Raw genomic sequence first — 22,034 nt, 5'->3', positions numbered from 1 at the left:
CAGTGCCCGCAGGTTCACCATGTCGCCCCCTAGATTGTGTGTTCCCGTTCTACAGCCAACCCCAACCCTTGCCTGTCTGTCCCCCTGACCACCCATAATTCCCACTGCCGCAGAGGCATCTGGCCACATGGTTGAAGGCCAATGCTAACAGGGAATTGCCAATAATTGTTAAGTAAGCACTTCACAACTCTTAAGTTGTTTCCTGTGGGTGGGCATATCATGTAGTTAGTGGGGGTTATTGCCCAGCATCCCAATCAGGTCGCGAGGCCTGGAAACTGTGGCAGAACACTGCGGGAGGCAACATCACGGATGCAGCAGCCAACATCTGAACACAGGGCACCGTGGACCAGAGGGTAGGCATGTACACTGGGGATGGGAATAATGCCCGCTGCAGGTAAAGTTACATGTGGATGTCTGGGGTACAGGGTGTGGGGTCCGATGACCAGGGGCCCCGCTGTAGCTGGGGATGTGGATTGGATTTGGATCGGATTTGTTTATTGTCACGTGCACCAAGGACCAGTGAAAGATATTTTTCTGCAAGCAGCTCAAACAGATAATTTAGTACATGAAAAGAAAATACATAATAGGTCAACACAAGGTACACAATGTAAATACATAGACACCGGCATTGGGTGAAGCATACAGGGGTGTAGTATTAATCAGGTCAGTCCATAAGAGGGTCGTTTAGGAGTCTGGTAACGGCAGGAAGAAGCTGTTTTTGAATCTCTTTGTGTGCGTTCTCAGACTTTTGTATCTCCTGCCTGATGGAAGAAGTTGGAAGAGTGAGTAAGCTGGGTGGGAGGGGTCTTTGATTATGCTGCCCGCCTTTCCCAGGCAGCGGGAGGTGTAAATGGAGTCAATGGATGGGAGGCAGGTTTGTGTGATGGACTGGGCTGTGTTCAGAACACTCTGAAGTTTCTTGCAATCTTGGGCTGAACAGTTGCCATACCAAGCTGTGATGCAGCCAGATAGGATGCTGTCAATGGTGCATCTGTAAAAGTTGGTAGGAGTCAGTGTGGACATGCCAAATTTCCAGTTTCCTGAGGAAGTATAGGCGCTGTTGTGCTTTCTTGGGTGGGGGAAGGAGCAATGGGGGAAATGGAGGGTCCCGGGTGGAAGACACTGCTGGCTGTCAGTCTCTCAATCTCTCCTAATCCTTACAGATATTACATGGAATGGATGATATCTTAAACCATGCGGAAGCTGCCCTCGTGGTGCTGCTGGCAGGCCAGGCACCAGGCAAGCGGCAGCAGCATTGACAGAGGGTCCAGGTGGCCCATGTGCAGGGCCCCGCCCCACACCCTGAGAACCCGGCCGCCCACCAGTACTGTGAGGGATCCAGAGGGGGAGGCCCGCGACAGCCCAAGGTGTACAGGCATCACTGGTCTTTCGAACAGGTGACGGACAGCATGTGCCGCAGGAGGCTCTGCCTCAACAAGGGCATGGCATCTGTGCCATGTCCTCGTGGACTTGGCAGCATGTGGAAGAGGAGGATACCTGCTCCATGTAGCCGTGAGGTCACCACAGCACTGAATATTTACGCCTCAGGACCATTCCAGGGCTTGAGCAGTGATTTGTGCAGTGTGGTAGTCTGGTTAGAGGTATTGCGGTACCTAGCAATGCTGGAACACCATTGGGTGGATAATGCATGTTGTCTATTGGTCGAGACTGTATAGTAGCTCCGCCCTGCAAGGCGGGGTATAAGAGCCCGTGCCGCCCCAGCAGCTTCCTTTCTGTACCCGAGCTGCGGGGGGAAACATCTAGCTTATTAAACCCTTCAGTTGTACTACAACCTCGCTTAGTAGTCATTGATTGCGCATCATGCAGCATCTCACAAGCTGCAGCGGACAAGTGCATCTGTGAAGTCACGGGTGCCCTGTTTGCTTCGGCAGCAAACTATATAAACTTTGACATGGACCAGGCAGCAGGATTCTCCACTATCGCCAGGGTACCCCAGGTCCATGGGAAAGAGACGTATGTCATGTGTGCACGCTTCCCGGGCAGTGTGCACGACAGCTACATCCCCCTCCTCTTCGAGGACCAATCCAGGATGGCCAATTGGCTTTGGGGGATAAGGTGTACCAGCTGAGGACTTGACTAATCAGGCCAGTACAGAGGCTGGTGACCAATGTGGAGACCTGATACAATGAGGCCCATGTAGCCATTCATTGTAAGGGTGCATGGGACTCCTCAAAATGCGATTCCTATTCCGATGCCTCGACTGCTCTGGTGGTGCACTGCCATACCCCCCAGAAGGTTGTCCGCTTTGTGGTGGTCTGCTGTGTCCTCCACAACCTGGAGAACCTGGGGAGCTGGGGCAGGGGATCGGTGCTCGTCCTGCATTATGGAACATATTCTCAGAGGTGTCATATTCCTTGAGTGTAACTTTTAAAATGCTGTACATATGTGTCCCTAATTTCCCCAAACCCCCGATGGTGCGGCCCCACCATCCTACCACTTCCAACCCCTCCCCCCTTACCGCCAACCCTCCCCCCACCCCCTATCCTCTCGGTGATCCTTGACCAGCTTCGCTTTGCCTGCTCTACCGCTGGCTTAGGTTTGACCCCAGGATACACATTTAAGTAGATTCAGCCTGCTACCTACTATGTCCCTTGGCCTTCCATGCCCTGGCAGGCATCCTCTGGGGACCTAAGCCGGAGGGCCCCGGACCTCTTGCAGGCAGCACGTGCTTCGCTCTGCCACCCTACTCTAAGTGCTGACTGCAAGACGCGCTGTTGTCAGGGGGGTGGAACTTGGGGGACAGTGCCCATAAGGCGCTGAGTTCACATTGGCACGGCCGACCAGCTGAATTGAGCCCCATCTGCCCCTCCATCATGTGGCGCTGTCAGCTCTGGTGGCTCCCCAATGTCTACAGCATGGTGTGCCCCTTTGGCAATGTCCATCTGAGGCTGGGACAGGCTCCCCAGAAACCATAATCATAAGATATAGGAGCAGAATTAGGCCATTTGGCCCATCGAGTTGGCTCCACCATTCGATGATAGCTGGTAAGCTTCTCAGCCCCATTCTCCTACCTTCTTCCCGTAACCCCTGATCCCCTTATTAATCAAGAACCTATCTATCTCGGTCTTAAAGACACTCAGTAACTTGCCCTTTACAGCCTTCTGTGGCAATGAGTTTGACAGATTCACCACCCTCTGGCTGAGGAAATTCCTCCTCATCTCTGTTTTAAACAATCGACTCTTCAGCCTTAGGCTGTGCCCTTGAGATTTTGTTTCTCCAACAGTGGAAACATCCTCTCCACATCCACTTTATCTTGGCCTTTTAGTATTCTGTAGGTTTTAATGACATCTCCCCTCATCCTTCTAAATTTCATTGAGTACAAACCCAGAGTTCTCAACCGCTTCTCCTATGACGTCCTTCAATCTGGGGATCATTCTTGTGAACCTCCTCTGGACCCTCTGCAAGGCCAGCACATCCTTCCTTAGATATGGAGCCAAAACTGTTCACAATATTCCAAATGGGGTCTGACCAGAGTCTTACACAGCCTCAGCAGTACATCCCTGCTCATAATCTCACACATTTCAACATTGTATTCCATCTGCCACTTCTTTGCCCATTCTCCTCGCCTGTCCAAGTCCTTCTGCAGCCTCCTTGCTTCCACAACACAATCTGTCCCTCTACATATCTTCGTATCATCTGCAAACTTAGCAACAATGCCGTCAGTTCCTTCTTCCAGATCGTTATTGGATATCGTGAATAGGTGTTGTTCCAACACTGATCCCTGCGGAACACCACTAGTTACCGGCTGCATTCCTGAAAAAGTACCCTTTATCCCCGCTCTTTGCTTTCTGCCAGTCATCCAATGGTCTATCCATGCCAATACCTTGCCCCCAGCACTATGGGCTCTTGTCTTATTCAGCAGTCTTCATAATGGCACCTTGACAAAGGCCTTCTGGAAATTCAAATAGATCACGTCCACGTGTTCTCCTTTGTCTAGTTTCCTCATTACCTCCTCAAAGAACTCTAATAGATTTATCAGGCACGACCTCCCCTTGACGAATCTGTGCTGACTCAGTCATATTTTATCATGCACTTCTAAGTACCCCGTGATCTCATCTTTAACAATAGACTCTAAAATCGTACCAACAATCAAAGTCAGGCTATCTGGCCTGTAATTTCCTGTCTTCTGCCTCCCTCCCTTCTTAAACAACATCAGCCAATTCCCAATCCTCTTGGACCCTCCCTGCCTCCAGTGATTCCTGAAAGATCATCAGCAATGTCACCACCATCTCCTCAGCTATCTCCTTCACAACCCTGAGGTGTAGTTTATCCACCTTTCAGATTCCTCAGCACCTTCTCCTTAGTGACGGCCACTAAACTCATCTCTGCCTCGACTCTCTTGAAGTTCTGGAATGTCACTGGTGTCTTCTACTGTGAAAATTGATGCAAAGTACCTATCGGTTCCTCTGTCATTTCTTTTTTCCCTATTACGATTTCTCTAGCCTAATTTTCCAATGGTTCAATGTCCATTCTTGCCTCTCTCTTACCATGATGTATCGAAAAAATCCTTACAATCTTCAGTTATATTATTGGCTAGCTTACACTCATATTTCATCTTCTCCCCCCTTCTTGCTTTTTTTTTAGGTGTCCTCTGCTTGCTTTTAAAGGTTTCCTAATCCTTTGGCTTTCCACTAATCCTCACCACTTTGTATGCTGTCCGTTGCTTTTATGTCGTCCTCGACTTCCCTTGCCAGCAATGGGTGCCTTTCCTCCACTTAGCATGTTTCCTCCTTCTTGTGCCTCCCGAAAACTCCTGCCATTGTTGTTCCACTGTCTTCCCTACTAGCCTTGGCTATGCCCACCTGAGACTGGGACATGGGTGGGGTGGGGCACGGAATGGTGCTGGGTGGGGAGCAGTGCCAGGGTTCCAGTGCCAACCCACCCATGCGACCTGGTGGAGGTTTTTGACCTTCTTACGGGACCAGGTGCCGGTCCTCCTGATGACGCTCCCAAGCAGATGGCTGCTGCCACTTCCTCTCAGATGGCACTGGTTGTCCTCTGTTTGACCTCCGAACCCCTCGGGGGAAAAGGACATCCCATCTGGTCATAACCGCATCCAACAGTCTGGCCAGGTCAGCATCTCCTTGGTGGCATGGTTGTGAGTTGTGTGGGGTTTGCTCTGCAGGAGCGGTTTAAGTGCTGTTCTCCCTTGTTAGCGGATGGCTGATGAGTCCGGCCTGGCAAATCAGCCGGCAAGACAGTAATTTGTGGTGTGAAGCCCGTGGGGTCGCGTTAAGTGAACTAACTAATGCTTTATAGCAGTGACGGCCTTGCAGGAATCTTGTGGCAGTTCCCGTTCTCTACCTTTTCATTAAATCGTGCCCCACGTCATTTTCTCCCTGGTCAAGTCCACACTTGGAATTAGTTTCACCACTGAAGAGCTGAACACGCTGGCCAGGCCGGCTCCTTGGAGACCATTACAACATTTTGAAAGAGTGCCCTGATCTCTAAAAGAGCTTGTGAGTCCCCCCACCTATGCAAATGTCACTCCCACACATGGGCATTATCCCCCCCAAGTGATGACACCCCACTATGGGGCCTTTTCAGGACTCATGTCCCCTTTCGGGCCACTCTTCTAGGACTCCCCACCCTTCATCACTCCCCAAACTTTCCAGAGGCCCCTTCATATCAGCCCTGTACGCCCCCACCCTTTATACCCGCCATCCACCCTCCTTTCATAGGCATGGCTCCTCCAGGCCCTGACTCTTGGCAGTGCCACCCTGCCACCCAGTCACTGCCACCTTCACAGCACTCCTGTCAACTTTGAAGTGCCAAAGGTTGGGTAGGTGAAAGGTCTTTGTCCTGAAAAGGGGCATAGGAAGGCCTGAAAAGGGGGGGGGGGGCTTCAGTGACCCCATAGCAGGGTGTCCTCACCTGAGGGAGTGTAGGGTAGTGCACATATGTGTGTGTGGGGGGGGGGGGGGGGTGACATTGCCCGTGGGAGGATGGGGGGTGTGGGGACCCTCAAGCTCATTTTAAGATCTGGGTACCCTTTCAAAATGGTGGCCCAATCTCTGAGGAGTTGGTCTGCTTGCGAGTTCAGCTCCCCAGTGATGGAAAACATTCTAACTGTGGACTATCCCAGAGAGAAACTCCCCAGGGCCCAAAAAAGTGACGATAGCGGTAGGAAACTTGCCAACAGAGCTGGTGAGAAAGGCCCAGCAAAACCCGCCAAAATGGCACTGAGAAACCTCTCCATTAGATTGCGCCCTTAATGGATGAATGGCTTCCTGACATTCATTACCTCGGTTTCCAGATGAAGAATGGGCCACTTGGTACAAAAAGGGAGCCACTATCCTTTAAAACATACTCCAATAAAAGTCAGTTTCTCAGTAAAGGAGAAAATTAAGGGGAAAAAACACATTGCACAATTAATATCCAGCAGATGTTGCCATCCTGTTATCACCTTATAGTATTTGCCTAAATTGAAAATATACACAGCCTAAATTTCAACACCCAACCAACAATTTGTGGCACATGTATAAGGCTCCTATGTTTCTGAGATGTGTAGGAATACCACGTGTGTGCTATTTTCAATCCAGTTAGAATAATGTTGCGACATTAATAGTCCTGAATATTCTTTCACATTACTTATTCATTACGCAAAAGTGATATTTGTGATGCAACTTGAATCTGTTACAAACGATAGACAAATTATGGAAGTAGGAATTTGCCGATCTGGGACATTAAAGTTTCTCAAAGATATTTTTCAGTCAATATAGATGATATCCTGAAACTAGGAGGGTTTGCAACATCCAATAATAGAAAAGCACTGTGGTGAACGTATTCACCTAATGCACGTATGATACTGTAACCTATGACCTATAACCTGGAAGTGCTGCTTCCAGGCACTGTACTGTAACCCCGGTATGGTCCGCCTCTGGCTCTGCCCTCACCGGGGTCATATATAGACCGGATAGCTGTGGGCGGCATTCATCTGTACAACCGACTCTAGCTCGGCAAATTCATGACAAATAAAGCCTACTGTTCACTCGTTCTCTCTGCCTCTCGGTGAATTGAAGGTATGTCAATTTATTAGTCATAGACAACACTATGGAAGCCGCTCTAAAGCCAGACAGGCTCGAACTCGACACCCGCGCATCCGAAGCCAAGGAAATATTCGAACATTGGCTTCGATGCTTCGAGGTCTATCTTGACTCCTCCACAACACCTCCCTCAGAGACTCTCAAGATGCAACTCCTCCACGCTCAGGTGAGCCATCGAATCACAGTAATGATCGACAAAGCGGCCACGTACGAGACGGCGGTCGTAACTTCCAAGGCACACTTTGTGAAGCCCGTAAATGAGGTGTTCGCCAGACACCTCCTCACTACTCGCTGTCAACGCGCCGGAGAATCGCTGGACGAGTATCTGGAAACCCTGACCCTACTCGTGAGGAACTGCAGCTACCGAGATGTGATGGCGAAGGAACACATGAACTCACAGATCCGGGACACCTACGTGGTAGGGGTCCGCTCGAACAATATCAGGCAGCGTCTGCTGGAAAACGGGACCTCCGACCTGGGGGACACGGTAAAGCTAGCGACCTCACTAGAGGTGGCCTACCAGAACCTCAGTGCATTCCCCGCGGGCCTGGTGAACCCCTCGTGGACACCCATGTCGCAGCCCCCGTCGGACCCGACTATGTCGCAGGCCTGTGCCGCGCGTCTGCCAGCCCAGCCCGGGGAACCGCAGTGCTACTTCTGCGGCCAGGGTCAACACCCCCGGCAGCGCTGCCCAGCCCGCACAGTGACGTGTAGCGATTATGGGAAAAAGGGGCACTTCGCTAGAGTCTGTCTGGGCCAGCCTAAGGCACAGAAATCAAAAACGCACCAGGCCCGAACCACGGACCCGCAGCCCCACAGACCCCGCAATGCGCCTGCGTGCCTGCCTGGAGCATCCCCGTCAGAGGCATCTTCGGCATTGTGCGACTCGTGGGGGCCGCCATCTTGGTCACCGGCCCCAACACCGACCGACACGTGCGACTCATGGGGGCAGCCACCTTGGCCGACGGCTCCGGCACCGACCAAGACATGCGACCGATGGGGGCGGCCACCTTGGTCGCCGTCATCCCCCCAGCCCGACACGTGCGACTTATGGGGGCCGCAATCTTGTGACTCCATCGACCACACAAACTACCCGCAGCTGAGCGCAGCCACCCACCCTCGACCAGTTGCAGCCAAAACAGCTGAAGAACTCCATGATGGTCGTCTGGGTCAACGGGCACGAGACCCCCTGTCTTTTCGACTCTGGGAGCACGGAGAGCTTTGTCCACCCTGACACAGTAAGGCGCTGCTCCCTCCACACCTACCCAGCCTCCCAAACAATCTCCCTTGCCTCCGGATCCCATTCAGTTCAGATCCGGGGGTATTGTATCGGCAATCTCACGATTCAGGGGGCAGAGTACGCTCGTTTCAAGCTCTACGTCCTCCCCCACCTCTGCGCCCCCCTACTGCTCAGATTGGACTTTCAATGTAACCACCGAAGCCTGACCCTGCAGTTCGGCGGACCGTTTTCCCCCTCACGGTGTACAGACGCGCGACCCTCAAGGTCTCCCCCCTTCACTCTTTGCAAATCTCACTCCTGACTGTAAGCCCATCGCTACCAGGAGCAGGTTGTACAGTTTGCTAGACATGACGTTTATCAAGTCGGAGGTCCAGCGACTGTTGAGTGAAGGGATCATCGAGACCAGCAACAGCCCTTGGAGAGCGCAACTGGTGGTCGTCCGGACCGGGGAAAATAATCGGGTGGTTGTGGATTACAACCAGACAATTAACCGATTCACGCAACTGGACGCGTACCCCCACCCCCGCATAGCGGAGATGGTCAACCAGATCGCACAGTACCATGTGTTCTCAATGGCCGATCTGAAATCGGCCTACCACCAGCTCCCAATCAGCCCGGAAGAGCGCCAGTACGCTGCTTTTGAGGGAGCCGACCGGCTCTTCCACTTCCTCAGAGTCCCCTTCGGCATCACTAACGGAGACCCGGTCTTTCAGAGAACGATGGACTGAATGGTGGACCAGTACGGTTTGCGGGCTACATACCCGTACTTGGACAATGTGACCATCTGCAGCCATGACCAGCAGGACCATGACGCCAACCTCCAAAGGTTCCTCCACGCCGCCCAATCCCTCAATCTCACATACAACAAAGAAAAGTGCGTCTTCCGTACTACCCGACTAGCCATCCTCGGCTATGTCGTAGAGAATGGAGTCCTAGGGCCCGACCCTGACCGTATGTGCCCCCTCACAGAACTCCCCCCTCCCCACAGCCTCAAGGCCCTAAAACGATGCCTGGGGCTGTTCTCCTACTACGCCCATTGGTCCCCAACTATGCGGATAAAGCCCGCCCACTTATTCAAACAACCACTTTTCCCCTGACGGATGAGGCCCGCTCGGCCTTCAGCCGCATCAAGGCCGACATCACCAAGGCTGAAATGCATGCGGTGGACGAGTCTGTTCCTTTTCAGGTGGAGAGCGAGGCGTCAGACGCCACACTGGCCGTCACACTCAACCAGGCGGGCAGGCAAGTAGCTTTCTTCTCTTGAACCCTCCAAGCTTCCGAAATTCGACACCCCTCGGTCGAGAAGGAAGCACAAGCCACAGTGGACGCCGTGTGGCACTGGAGGCACTACCTAGCCGGTAGGAGGTTCACCCTCGTCACCGACCAACGATCGGTCACCTTCATGTTTGACAACGCATAACGGTGCAAAAAATAAAATGATAAAATCTTGAGGTGGAGGATCGAACTCTCCACCTACAATTACGATATCAAGTATCGTCATGGGAAGCTCAACGAGCCCCCAGATGCCCTGTCCTGTGGCACATGCGCCAGCGTGGAAGATGACCGACTTCAGGCTACCACAATAACCTCTGCCACCTGGGGGTCACCAAGTTTACCCACTTCATTAAGGCCCGCAATCTGCCCTTCTCCACTGAGGAGGTCAAGGCCATGACCAGGGACTGCCATGTCTATGTGGAGTGCAAACCGCACTTCTACCGGCCAGACAAGGCCTCCCGACCCTTTGAGCGCCTAAGCATGGTCTTCAAAGGGCCCCTCCCCTCCATCAGCTGGAATATATACTTCCTCACCACCATCGATGAGTATTCCCGCTTCCCCTTCGCTGTCCCCTGCCCCGACATGACCTCAGCCACCGTAATAAAAGCACTGCACAGCATCTTCACACTGTTTGGTTTCCCTGCCTATGTCCACAGCGACCGGGGCACATCGTTCATGAGTGATGAGCTACATCAGTATCTGCTCAACAAAGGCATTGCCTCGAGCAGGACCACGAGCTATAACCCGCAAGGAAACGGGCAGGTGGAGAGGGAGAACGCGACGGTATGGAAGGCCGTTCTTCTGGCCCTTAGGTCTAGAAGTCTCCCGATCCCCCGCTGGCAGGAGGTCCTCCCCAACGGCCTCCACTCCGTCAGATCGCTCCTCTGCACAGCCACAAACGAGACCCCTCACGATCGTTTGTTTATCTTCCCCAGCAAGTCCATCTCCGGGGTCTCGCTTCCACCTTGGCTGAAAACTCCGGGACCAGTCCTTCTCCGGAGGCATATGAGGAGCCATAAGACCGACCCTCTGGCCCAGCTACTCCACGCTAACCCCCAGTACGCCTACATCGCGCACAAGGGCGGACGGCAAGATACGGTCTCTCTACGGGGCCTGGCGCCAGCTGGTTCCCCTGCCAACGTGCCCCCCCGCCTACATCCACCCCCCCCCCCCCCCCCCCACTGCTGCCTACCACCACCCACAGCGCCCCGTACGCTCCCCTGGGTCTCCTGTATTGTCCCACGCCGACACTGCTGCCACCCATCACCCCCTGCCTACCCCCACATCCCAACCGTCTCCGATACACTGGACTGAGGCTCAAGCTCCAGGCACAATGCCCCCGGAGTCACCACCTGCGACAACTGTGCCCCGCCGCACCACCAGAGCTGAGGAGGTCGAAAAGAACCATCCGGCCTCCAGATAGACTGAATATGTAATGACCCACGTCACCCCCGCTGGACTTGATTTTTTTAACAGGGTGTGAATGTGGTGAATGTATTCACCATAATCTATGTATGATACTGTAACCTATGACCTGGAAGTGGTGATACGAGCTGCTTCCAGGTACTATACTGTAACCTCGGTATGGCTCCGCCTCTGGCCCCACCCTCACTGGGTCATATATAGACCCCCCGCCTGTGGGCGGCATTCATCTGTACAACCGACTCTGGCTAGGCAAGTTCATGACAAATAAAGCCTACTGTTCACTCACTCTCTCTGCCTCTCAGTGAATTGAAGGTATATCAAGCACATTACAGGAAAAATGTAAGTATGCAACAGTGCCTCATCAGAGGATGAAGGCACCTTAAGAAATTTAGCCTGCATTGAAAGGCCTTGGGATATAAAGCAGATGGAACCAGCTCCGAAATATTCACTAACGTCTTCAGCTTTACAGTCTTGAGGGTTCAAAATTGCACTAAAACAGTTTTACAAAATTAAAGTTGAATTTCCAAATTGCTTACCAAGTCACAAGCTTTCTAAAATGTAGTCAAATAGTCCCTAATTGTATCACAAATAACACACGTGCAGGTAACCTCAAAGATAATTAACCTTTCATATCAAGCCTACTAACTTTGTTTACAATATGGATAACAAATAAATCCTATCGCACATGTGAGTTGAATAACAGTTTTATATGCTTGGTAGCTAAAACATCCACCAGCCACAGATGAAATTATTGTTTTAAAGTACAATTAAGATCAGAGTAGTTTATTTTTTTCAAGCTGTCCTCTACGGGTCCTTCCTGTTTACTCCCCTTATTTTGCCTTTCCTTAATTTTGCCTTTATAATTTTGATCCATGGATGATTAATGGACATGTCTCTTTAAGGCAAGCAGCCTGTATCTTTAATTCAAGCAGAAGGTTCTGGGCATTTAAGCAGAGATCACTTGCTGCTTTAAACTGGAGCTGTACCAGCATGAGAGATGGGTTGGGACCCGGTTTGGTTGTATGGTTGGTCGCCAATGAATTGGCACAAAAGGCTGTGCTCTGCCCAGTAACCAATGGTGATTGAATCTTCTCCCACTGGCATACCTTTTAGAGTCCACAGAATTCAGTTTTGATTCTGGCAGCATGGAGAAAAGATCTAGCTAACCTTCTCCAGAACACTGCTGTGAGTGCTATCACTCTATCCACGGAAAGTCTGTCAGGGCTGTATTCCTGACACTACAGTGGCCTGAATGGAAACCACAAACTGAAAGCAAAGTTTGAAAAGAAGAAAGGTGCCTTTCCAGGAAAGTTGTGAGGACTGCATTGCCACAAAGAACCTGAATGAATGGATCCACAGAACAGACAAATACATGCTGCAAACCAAAGACTTTAATCTGCAAGTTTACTGTGAGAAAAAGTAGGCTAAAAACCATCATCTGAAGTAAAGACTCTTTTTCCTTTTGCTGACAATTTCCCCCTATCTTTCCACCCCTCCATGTTTGCCTGTCATGTGTGTGCGTGTGTAGAGGGTGGCGAGCAAGCTAGAATGGTAGTTAGGTATTAGTTAATCATTAACCAATTTTACCTACTGCACATTTAATTCTAAATATACAGCAATTGTGTTTACATTTACAAATCTGATGACTGTAATTATTGGGCAACCAAGGGCCAAAGACTTTGGGTATTTTTAGAAAAAATGGTTAATTCACTTGCGTGTGACTCAGGGGCAGATGTGGATGGAATTCATTGCGTACTTGCCCAGGGTGTAACAGTATTCTGTCCATGTCCTCTTTATTGCAACATGACGTGGTGTAAAGTTCTATAGTTTTGTAATTGTGACTACATGAAAAGAACGTGTTGTAACATGAGTATAAATATTTAGGGATTTGCTAAAATAAGGGTTGTGCAAAAGGACCAGTTGACAGTGAACGTAAAGCCCTGAGCCCTTATTCAAAAAGGAGGCTGTAAAATTCTGAGTAATGATAAATCAGATAAAATTCTGGAATCAGTTTTGAAGGTTGAGGTCAACACCTCAAGTAGCTGGAGAAATATAAACTATTTAGAGTCAGCATTCTTTTAGAAAAGAAACATAATTCCAAATAGAAAATTTGAAAATACAATAAAACATTGAGTAAGAGTGAAAATGTAAGTGTTCAGTGAGGCATTTAACAATATTACCAATAATGAGCGCAGCAATGCAGAATGTTTAGAATAACATTAACAATCATGGTGTGAGAAAGTGCTGAATTCATGATCTTTAATGTACTATCTTCTATGACAATCCAAATTCCTGATCTCATACACAATAAACTGTGGCCAATTGTTATTATGTGTAGTCTAGTATGTTAATATTGTAGGAGTTGGTTTATTTTCTTAATTCTTACTTTTTTCTGGTCACTTTTTTTCTGTTCAAATAGGAAAGATTATTTGAAATGATGGCGTGCCAACGTTTTATCCACAGGATCTGTTGTAAAAACACCATATAAAAAGATTTGCGGTGGGTTAAGAAAGAAACACCTCTCTATGGTATGGCATCGCTTTTTAAAAAATATTCTAGTACAGCAGGTTTGGAGTGAATAGATCGGTTCCTAAATTCTGTGGTTTAAAAAAAATGTATCTTCCAGAACTTGGCCACTTTTCCCAGTGTCCTCTGCCAGACCTCATTTTAGGTGGCCATTTAGGTGACCACATTACTTCCTTCAGAATGGATTCTGATAATTTCCCAAAGACAGATGTTAAATGAATTGGTCTATAGTTTCCTACTTTCTGCCTCCTCCCGTTTTGAATCAGGGTGTTATATTGGCATTTTCCAATCCACTGGAACCTTCCCCGCATCCAGGGAATTTGGAATATGATAACCAATAGATCCACTATCTCTGCTGCCACTTCCTTTAAAACCTTAGGATGCAGGCCATCAGGCCTTGGACACCTGTCTGCTTTAAATCTCAAGAGTTTGTTTAGTACTTTTTCCCTATCGCTGACTTTTCTAAGTTCCTCCTTTTCTAATACCTCTGTATTACCTGTTACTATTGGGATGGTACTAGTGCCCTCCACCGTGAAAACTGAGGCAAAATATTGATTTAGTGTCTCCACCATTTGTGTGTTCCCCACTATTAACACCCCGGTCTCTTCTGACATTCACTTTAGCTGCTCACTTCCCTTTTATATAATAATAGAAGCTTTTGCTATCCTTTTTTATATTTTGCACTCATTTTCTTTCATGACTTACTTTTGCTCTTTTATCACTTTTTTAGGGCGGCATAGTTGTACAATGGTTAGCACAGTTGTTTCATAGTGGAATCTGCACATTCTCCACGTGTCTGTGTGGACTTCCTCCAGGTAGTCCGTTTTCCTCCCACAGTCGAAAGATGTGCAGGTTAGGTGGATTGGCCATGCTAAATTTCCCTTAGTGCCCAAAAAAGGTTAGGTGGGGTTACTGGGTTACAGGGATAGGGTGCAGGTGTGGCCTTAGGTCAGTTGCTCTCTCAAAGGGCCGGTACTTACTCAATGGGCCGAATGGCCTCCTTCTGCACAGTAAATTCTATGGTTCAACGATAACTCTTTGCCGATCTTTAAAAGTTTCCCAATCTTCCAGCCCGCCACTGGCCTTCGCTATATGGTGTGCCTTCATTTCTGTCTTTAACTTTCTTGCTCAGCCATGGATAATGTAGATACAATAAAATATTATTGAACTATATAACAGTTAACTGTTAATAGTGCAATAAAGAACCCTGGGTGATCTTTCAGACAACCAAAGCCAAAATGGTGGTGGGGATAAACCCTAAAATTCTGAATTAGAATTTATTGTGAGTGAAATATTACAATTTGCTTTTCTACTTGTTCAATTCTCATTGGTGTGGTTAAATAACAATATGGTTTGACATTGCTTCAACAGTAATCACTGTTTAAAATAGCTGATATTCTTGAGATTTGTGGTAAGTTACGAAATGGATACTTCCCTATAAGTTGCCAGAACATGAAATTTAACAAATAAAACATACTGATTCGCTGGTGTCTAGATCAGGAGAAGTTAGTAAATTAGTGAAAGAAACATATACTGAATCACTGACATTTAGATGGGCAAAAGCTTCAGCAAAACCCTGAGAATGAAATCTCTGTGAAGTTTAGTCCACCGTGGAAGAAGCTGCTAAAAGTCGGAGGAGGAAGAACTAGGCCTTGGATGTCTTGCATCAACCACTATTAAAAACATTCACTGCTGGCGCGGAGGCAGATGTTGTAGCCTTCGCTTCGTTGATCGCCCGAAGGTGGATCCTGTTAGGGTGGAGAGCCCTGGCGTGGCAGGGGGAACCTGTTCTACAATTCATGGGCGTTATTCATTATGCACTTTCGAAAATTGGATCACATCGAACATTCGGGGAGTTGGGGGCTGGGAGGGTTGGGGGGAGGGGGACTGTACGTGTTAATGGTGACTATGGATGATTCCTGATTCCTCTTTGTCGTTTGTTTATGTTAACATGCGGGCTAATGTTTGGGGGTTTGGTGGGAGGATGGGATCGTTGTTATTGATATGGGGATTGACATTACATTCGTTACTGATTATTGTTTATTGTTGGGTGTAAATTTGGGAGAAAATGTGAAAAAGGAGAATTAAAAAAATTTAAAAAAACATTCACTGCTTCTTCTTGAGACGGGAATCGCCTTCAATTTTTAAAAATTATTTCACGGGATGTGGGTGTGGCCTGCAAGGCCAGCATTTGTTGCCCATTCCTAATTTGCCCTTAAACTGAGTGAGGCTATTTTAGAGAGCAGTTAATAATCAAACACCTTATTATGGGTCTGGAGTCACATGTAGGCCAGACCAGGTAAGGGCAGCAGATTTCCTTCCCTAAAAGGCATTAGTGAAACAAATGTTTTTTTTTAATGACAGTAATTTCATGATCACCATTACCAAGACTAGCTTTATATTCCAGACTTATTAATTGATTTTAAATTCCACCAGTTGCCATTGGGATTTGAAGCCATGTTCCCAGTACATTTGCCTGGGCTTCTGGATTATTAGCCCATTGCCATTGTCTCCACATAAATGCTAGTTGCAGCGAGATTTGAGAAAAAAAATACTTAAGAGTGTCTTACAGATTTCTCAAATGTGGAGAATAGGAACCTAAGCTTTACATACAGGTGAGCAAATTAAGCTGTAAACTTTGAAAAACATGCTCTTGTCCACTAACACATGGGCCAGTTTCGATTCCAGTGTAAATGAGGGTGTTGGGAAGTACGGGAGGTCCTATCACCTCCCTAGGACCCGTGAAATGTTTGTGCCCATAAAAGGGGCAGCACGGTAGCATTGTGGTTAGCCCAATTGCTTCATAGCTCCAGGTACCCAGGTTCGATTCCCGGCTTGGGTCACTGTCTGCACATTCTCCCTGTATGTGCGAGGGTCTCCTCCGGGTGCTCTGGTTTCCTCCCATAGTCCAAAGATGTGCAGGTTAGGTGGATTGGCCATGCTAAATTGCCCTTAGTGTCCAAAATAAGTGTTGGGTGGGGTTACTGGGTTATGGAAATAGGGTGGAGGTGTGGGCTTGGGTAGGGTGCTCTTTCCAAGAGCCGGTGCAGACTCAATGGGCCGAATGGCCTCCTTCTACACTGTAAATTCTACAAAATGAATGTAACAGAAAACGGGGCCTTTTTCACGACTAAAGAATTTTCCGCTTTCATGAAAGGCAACCCGTCCATGCTGCCCCATACCATCCAGTATCAAATTGCATGGCAGACAGAGCTGCACAGTTAAAAGAGGGCTAAAGAAGCAGATTTCAGGCTTTATGGACACCAGGCTGGCACGTTTTTTATTCTCAAACAGGACCGCTGAGATGCTCATGGGTCGCAGGCTTCGTACCCGACTTGGTTTGTTTCACTCAGACATTGGTGCAAAAATGCGCGTTAAACAGGATTTGCAAGAGCATTGCCCGGTTCGATGTTGACCTCTCGATGCTTCGCACCTGACGACGGTGTTCGTTTGTAACATCAACGACTGCGCTCGCTGGCTCTCTGGAATTGTCATCCGTAAAACAGGACCTATCTCTTGCCAATTTCGGGTTGGGGGCAACTGATGTGATGGCATTTGGATCACATTCACACTACTGTCCTACCGTGGAGGATGTTCCCATTACTTTCATGAATGTTTCTGTTCCATTTATCTGGTATGTGGTCACATATCCAGAAGGGTTACCTGTCCTGGATACTCTGACTCCATTGCTGAACCAACTGACTGTGATTTCTCTGGTCTGTGTCGATGCTAACATGCCCGACGTAGCTTTGTATTCAGAAATGGAGATACAGACATCTGAGGTCTTGATGCCGATTAAACAGTTCAGCAGCCTCCTGTTGATCATGCACCACGGCGTTCCTGTTTTCCTATACGACATTCCCCTGTGAGGTAGATGCCGACGGATCTGGTGCATCAGGTCACAACAATTAACTGCAACAGAAGAGAATCTGACATCCTGCACCTGCTCTTCCTTCTCCTCCTCGTTGGTCATTGAGGGGGTCTTCGGACTTTGGGGGGGGGGGGGGAAGGGGAGAGGATTGTAATATCCCAGACAGGACGTACGGGGTGGGAATGATTCTCATCCCTGTGGTTCTCGGGGAGTACGAGCTCCTCCGCTGAGGGGCGGGGAATTCCATTTAGCATTATATGAATGGTCGGGCAGTCAGACACCGACCAGGAAGAGACCCAGTAGGGACCTACCGGAAGTGTATGTACCATGATGGTAAATCAAACCAAGTTCTTTATTTTACTCGGTGTGGTCTTCCCGTTTCCTTATTAAAGACACAACCTGTACCCTTCTGGATATGTGACCACATACCAGATAAATGGAACAGAAACCTTCATGAAAGTAATGGGAACATCCTCCACGGTAGGACAGTAGTTAGCACTGTTGCTTCACAGCTCCAGGGCTCCAGGTTCGATTCCCGGCTTGGGTCACTGTCTGTGTGGAGTCTGTACGTTCTCCCAGTGTCTGCGTGGGTTTCTGCTGGGTGCTCCGGTTTCCTCCCACAAGTTCCGAAAGACGTGCTGTTTGGTAAATTGGACATTCTGAATTCTCCCTCTGTCTACTGGAACAGGCGCAAGAATGTGGCGACTGGGGGATTGTAACGAACTCCAATTGGCTTTATTGGTTGGCCAATTGGAGTATGAGCTCCCTCAATGATAGCTCATTGAGGGGGCCCATATAATCACCTGTGTAGGCTTTGTGACCAGTCTTAAGTTGACTGGACTGCTAGCAGCACTGTTTGTAGCTGCTCCTGTAATATCGTTATTGTAAATAAATATTGGTGTGGTGACGGAACTCCTGCCTCCCGTGGATTACTATAGTGGCGACGAGGTAAACTACGGATTTTGCGGAGACCAGCTGCCGCACTCGGAGGGTAAGCCTTGCCATTTTAAAAATGCCGTTTTTTGGGAGGTTAGAGGCATTCGGCCCGGCTATTGAGGACTGGTCCCAGTATGTGGAGAGAATGTGTTACTTCTTCTGGGCAAATGATATACTGACGGACGAAAGAAGACGGCTTATCCTGCTGTCGGCATGCGGACCCTCCGCTTTTGCCATTATACGTAGCCTGACTTATCCCGATGCGCTGGACACGAAAACTTTCCAAGAAGTAACGGAATTGGTGAAAGAGCACTTCGACCCAAAACCACCCCTCGTTTTGCGTAGGTACAGATTCTACACAGCAAAGCGGGAAGACAGGGAGTCAGTCACGAATTTCTTGACTCACCTGAGAAGGCTGGCGGAAAAATGTGAGTTCGGCCCGACGCTAAATGAAATGCTTCGGGACCGGTTAGTGTGTGGTATAAACGACCTCACAATACAGAAACGCCTGTTGGCAGAAACGGAGCTAGACTGCAGGCAGGCGTTACAGCTCGCACTGTCCCTAGAAAAGGCAACAAGTGGGGCGCAGGAACTACAGGGCACGCCAATGGAGGTAGATACCTGTGAGAAGGACTACCACAACGGGTCCTGCTACCAGATAGCCACTCTCAGGAAAAACCTGAGGAATAGAGGGAAAAAGGAAAACCCCAGAACTGCCCCCAAGTCTGCCAGGCCTAACTGGAGACAGAGGGAAGTACCGGCTGAGGCTCCCCCAACAGAGAAGGACCGTTTCTGGCACCAGACAGAGTGGGGTAACAACGACAGAAACCCTAGAAGGAGGTGGCAAAAGAGGAATAGCAGGTGGGGACGCAGGGAAGTACACAACCTAGACGCCCCATCCTCCTCCGAAGGGGAACAATTATATAATATTACAACGAAGAAAGCAGCACCCATTAGGATTACCCCACGGGTGAACGGGGTTTGGTACGTTTCGATGTGGCCAGTTCGGCGTGGCCGGTTCGGCGTGGCCAGTTCGGTGTAGCCGATTCGACGGAGGAATTTTTCGGCGGAGGGACGTTTTGGCGTCAAATTAGTTATAGTCGCAAAATATTTGTGCAGCCCATTTCTTGTATCTTTTCCTTCCAGCCGCCTCAGATATCGTGTTTGTGCACCAAACCGGGTCTCTTAAAGAAAGGCACCAACATTAAACCAGTTCGCCAGTGATCTACACTGCTGTCTGACTTTACACAGCCGGTGTTACTGAAGATATCGTGTTTGTGCACCAAGCCGGGTCTCTTAAAGAAAGCCGGTGTTACTGAAAGTATTGAAGCAGCTGCCCAGTGATCTACACTGCTGTCTGACTTAACACATTGTGTAAAGTCACAATATCTTCAGTAACACCGGCTGTGTAAAGTCAGACCCGGTTTGGTGCACAAACACGATATCTGAGGCGGCTGGAAGGAAAAGATACAAGAAACGGGCTGCACAAACATTTTGCGACTATAACTAATTTGACGTCCCTCCGCCGAAAAACTCCTCCGCCGAATCGGCCACGCCGAAACGTCCCATTCCAATCGGCTACGCCGAACTGGCCCCGCCGAATCGGCCACGCCGAACTGGCCACGCCGAAACGTCCCATCCCCGGGTGAACGGGCGGCTGACAATAATGGAAATAGACACGGGTGCGGCCGTATCAGTAATGGGAGTGGCAGCATTTAGAAAAATCAAAGATGGACTCCAGCCACTAACCCTAACAAAAACATCGACAAAACTTAAAACCTACACGGGGGAACCCCTGGAAGTTCTAGGCATGACTCATGTACCCGTGGAATATGAGAAACAATTGCTCAGATTACCGTTGACGATAGTAGAGGGCTCCGGACCGAGCTTAATTGGACCTTGGCGGTGGCTGAGAGGAAGTACGCACAAATCGAGAAGGAAGGACTGGCGGTGATATTCGCAGTAAAAAAATTTCACCAGTATCTGTACGGGCGGAAATTCACCATAGTGACGGACCATAAGCCGTTATTAGGGTTATTAAAAGAAGACAAGTCAATACCCCCGATTGCATCAGCTAGAATCCAACGCTGGGCGTTGCTATTGGCGGCATATAGATACGTTCTGGAGCACAGACCGGGAACGCGAGTAGCACATGTAGATGCTTTGAGCAGACTTCCCCTCCTGGACACTCCGCCGCAAATACCAAAAGTAGAGGAGACAGTAATGACTCTAAATTTTTTGGACACCCTACCAGTAGACGCACAACATATTCGGTTGTGGACGCAAAAAGACCCAGTTTTAGCCAAGATGAAGCATTTACTGCTAACAGGGGAACTGGAAAGACCAGTGGAGCCCCAGATGCACCCATACTGGAGCAGAAGGGACCAAATAACCGTAGAAGACGGTATCCTATTATGGGGAGCCCGGGAAATAGTCCCAGCTCAGGGCCGTCAGGCAATCTTAACTGAGTTACATCACGGACACCCAGGGGTGTCTAAAATGAAGATGCTAGCTCGAAGCTAAGTTTGGTGGCCAGGTTTGGACACAGACATAGCAGCCTTGATACATCGGTGCCAGGAGTGCCAACAGGGGCAAAGAGTGCCACCAGCGGCGCCATTGCACCCGTGGGAATGGCCAGGCAGACAGTGGACCCGCCTGCATATTGACCACGCCGGCCCTTTCATGGGCTCAATGTTTTTGGTGATAGTGGACGCCCACACCAAATGGTTGGACGTCCACCGGGTAAACACGGCAAGCACAGCATCGACAATTGAAAAGCTCAGGGCCTCGTTTGCAACACATGGACTTCTGGAGGTATTGGTGTCGGACAACGGAACGGCATTCACAAGTGGGGAATTTGGAAAATTCCTGAAGGAAAACGGAGTCCGTCACATCAAAACGGCCCCTTACCATCCAGCGACCAACGGCCTGGCAGAGAGAGCGGTCCAGACACTTAAAGCGGGACTCAAGAAGCAGCCGGCAGCGTCAATAGACACAAAGCTCTCCCGCTGGCTGTTTGATTACAGGACTACACCGCATTCCACAACGGGCATACCGCCAGTTGAACTCTTAATGGGAAGGCGGCTGCGAACGAGGCTGAGTCTCCTTTTCCCAAATTTAACGGGGAAAGTGGAGAAACAACAGGAGGCCCAACGCAGGGGGCATGATAATAGTCGGCAGCAGAGACATTTCCAGGTGGGGGCACCGGTTTGGGTCAAGAATTATGGGAATGGACCAACGTGGGTCAAAGGCACGGTAGAGTCCCAAACAGGGCCCATATCCTATGAGGTTTCAATAGGAGGTAAAGTGCTGAAGAAACACCTAGACCAAATAAGGGCAGCGGAACCACACCTGGAGGCAGGCGAAGCAGGACCGCCTCAAGCTGGGATAGCCCAGACAGAAAGGATACCCACACCCCAGCCCCGAGCAATTTCTCCAGACCCCGTCACCCAGTCATCAGAGTCGGAGATGGACACACTCAACGAGGCCGCCGCGACACCTCTCCCCGAGGAGGAAGAACAACTTCCAAGGAGGTCGTCAAGGAAAAGACGGGCACCTGTAAGGTACACCCCGCCCACTTCGAAGAATAACCCGGCGGACGACACAGAGGTGACAGACCCAGACATGAGGAGCAGGAAGAAGCTCAGAGGAATGCCAGCTGGCAGGAAGGGGGGGAGGGGTGTAATGAACTCCA

At 49.4% G+C, this 22,034-nt stretch overlaps 1 protein-coding gene across 1 annotated transcript in view; it reads right to left on the bottom strand.

Moving 5' to 3' along the window:
* The window catches only part of LOC119976591 (lisH domain-containing protein ARMC9), a 234,618-nt gene that overhangs the window by 212,082 nt on the left and 502 nt on the right, over positions 1-22,034 (bottom strand). The gene's annotated exons all lie outside the window — the stretch shown is intronic.

Source organism: Scyliorhinus canicula, chromosome 13 (assembly GCF_902713615.1).
Source record: "Scyliorhinus canicula chromosome 13, sScyCan1.1, whole genome shotgun sequence".
NCBI lineage: Eukaryota > Metazoa > Chordata > Chondrichthyes > Carcharhiniformes > Scyliorhinidae > Scyliorhinus > Scyliorhinus canicula.
This window is presented reverse-complemented; position numbering and strand designations above follow the sequence as displayed.